Below are 3166 nucleotides of genomic sequence, written 5' to 3' on the forward strand. Positions count from 1 at the left end.
TTTTTGGCTTTTCGAGACAGGGTTTCTCTGTACAGCCCTGGATGTCCTGGAACTCACTCTGTAGACCAGGCTGGCCTCGAACTCAGAAATCCTGCCTCTGCCTCCCGAGTGCTGGGATTAAAGGCATGCGGCATCACTGCCCGGCGGGGGATTTCTTCTTTATATAAATGTATAACACAGAAATGTTCTCCAAATTATTGTCACTAGGCATTCATTACTCTTTGAGGCTCTCTTGGGGTTTTAATTTCTACATTCCCTTAAATACATAGCATCATACTTGTTTACCTGAGATGGACATCTGGGTCTTTGAATTGTTTACCAGTACCTAAGATATATTCTCTGCAACTATGCCTTTCACATGTGTGCTAGGTCACTTGCTAAATTAGAAGTTTATATCCTCACCAACATATACGCCAAGACTAGATATGGTCAGACTTTTACAATTTCTGTCACTATGAATCTGTGTGACTATAGTTCACATCTCTCTGGCGGTTCAGGAAGGCTGGATTCCTTCCTGTTCATTAGACTGTGCCCTGTTGTGACCCACCCACTCTTTCATAAAGTGTGCTACTCAGTCCCCTTCTCCTCGTGGTGTGCAGATCTTCAGATAGCCTACTTAATTTTTACTGACATATATATTGTATCTCCTAGCTTAGCATTTGTCTTTATTTATAGGGGTTTTGCTCTCTAGCTGGTGAGTGTAGTGAATTTGTCAACCTTTTGTTATGCATCTGATACTTGTATTTTAAGAAATCCTTGCCTATCCTGAGGTCATTAAAGATTTCCTCTTCATACTTTAGTTTAGTTTCCATTATTTCTCTGTTACGTGGTATCTTGAATATAGTGACACTATTGACTTTTGTACCACACTCTTGTGCCCAAAACCCTTGCTGAATTCCGTTACTGTTACACTTGGCCTGTGTGCTTGCTTCTTAGGATTTCCCACTTTAAAAAGTCTTACGTTGTTCAGACAGTAACCCTTTAACATTTATTTTAACAAATATAAGAGACAAGTATGGTGGATCCCCATGCTACTACCACCCCAGCCTCAACCATTTGTCATTCCTGTTTCATCTATCCTCCCTCCCAGAACCTTTTTGCATTTTATTCTGGGAATACCTTGCAGTAAATCTCCCATGTTTCATTAAACGTCTCTAAAGGACCTTTATTTTGGAAATACCATATATACCTAACAAAGTTCCTTAATACCTGTCTGTTGCACATTCAATGTTCAGCCTTAATGCCTTTCTAGGAACTAGAGATGGCCCAGAGGTTAAGAGTGCTTGCTATTCTTGCAGAGGACCTGGGTTCAGTTCTCAGCACCCACATGACAGCTCACAACCATCTGTAACTCTAGTTCCAGGGGACAGGACGCTCTTTTCTCCTCCAAGGGATCCTCCACACATGTGGGGCACATAAACTCAAACAAGTCACACACAAACCCGTAAAAATGAAATTATAATGTCTATCTAGAGTTGGCTTGTGCAAATGACGTTAGATCAATGCTGTTTAACTCACGTTGCACTTCCATCGGCCCAATTCCCTTGGTGCCAGATGTTGAAGAAACCTAAGTCTTGTCTGTAGAACTGCCTACTTTGTAAGTCTGCCGACTATCGTCATAGGGATTTTTAATTTGTTCCTAAAGCTACTAGTTTTACACTGGGGAGATTTAACTTATTTTTGCAGAATTCTTCACAACTCTAAATTCAAACCTGGTTCCAAGGTCACTATGAAAGTATGTTCATTAAAAGAGTAAAACCATTTATCGGTCATGGATATGTAACCTGGAGATAATTGGTAGGCCTTAGTTTATACTCTAGTGGTAACCTACCAATCACTACTGGCTTGAGGAAAAAAAGAAACTAATGAAATCACACCTTAGTTTTATTGTGTCTCATCAGACTATTAGATTTTATAATCAGATCAGCATTGCACTATAAGTTATATATTACCCTGAAGAGTGAAGCCAAACATTGGGATATAGAGATTAAAGTTAAGATTTCTACTGTAAGTCTTGGTTCTAATTTGGATTCAACCACATCCGTGCTCAGAGATAGTGCTAGTTAAAGCTAGCAGCTCACAAAAGAGAAACAAAAAACTATGAAAGTTGGGGGGTTGGGGGGGGTGGGAAAGGAGGAAGGAGATGTGTGGTCAGAATGCATTCTATACATGAGTGAAACTATCAAAGAATTTTTTTTTTTTAAGCCTGGAGAGACCCAGAGGTTGGATACCATTTGTTGTAGGGCACTTAATCCAGGGCCAGCCACCACTTAGCTGCCCAAACCAACCTCACCAAGCCTAACATGTTGGCCAGGGGAACCAAAATCTTGGTTCCTGGTAGCACCTACCTGACCCAGCAAGAGGGCAGACACTCAGGTCCCGCTGCCCAATGGCCCAGAAGCAGTGTAAACACACCTTGATCTGTTTTTCTGTTGCTTTGAGATTCTGGTAGCCAGGCTGGCCTCTACTCAACTTCCTACAGAGCTCACTCTGGGACTCCTGATCCTCAGGACCTCCAGAGTCCTGGAATGGCAGGCACGCACCACCAGCCTGGCTGGGCTTTACATAAAGAGATAGGTTTCCCACCCATTTCCGCACTGTTAAGTACAATTAGCTTTCTAAAAGGTATTGTCCCTTCCAGCTGGAATGTAGGGAGCCAGAAAGCAGCCGCCACTTGTCTGGTTTGTTCACTGTATCCCTACAATGGTGCACACATTTTAGTGTACATTACATGGTAGACTGGAAAATGGAACTTCAAATGAAATAGGCTACTCTCTGCTACATCCTGTGGTGTCGGATGAATAAAATGGTGAGTTGAGTCATATGAAATTGCACCTCTCCAACCATTTTTTGCTTACAAAGAGGCGCTCTTATAGACCAACAAGGTCTTGAAACGCTTTGATGCTGAAGGAGAAATAAGTTAACAAATTTTATCAAAGACTAAAATGAAAGAATTTCTTCTTGCTTAAGAAATACTATTATATGCTAGTTTCCAGAGGCTTCAGGAGTCTTTCTTTTCCTTTTTAAGATTTTTCTTTTAAGGATTTAGTTTATGTATATGAGTGCTCTATCTGCATGTACTCCTGAATGCCAGAAGAGGGCATCAAACACCATGTGGTTGCTAGGAATTGAACTCAGGACCTCTGGGAGAACAGCCGGTGCTCTT

The sequence above is a fragment of the Mus caroli genome, chromosome 1 (assembly GCF_900094665.2).
Source record: "Mus caroli chromosome 1, CAROLI_EIJ_v1.1, whole genome shotgun sequence".
Classification (NCBI taxonomy): Eukaryota; Metazoa; Chordata; class Mammalia; order Rodentia; family Muridae; genus Mus; species Mus caroli.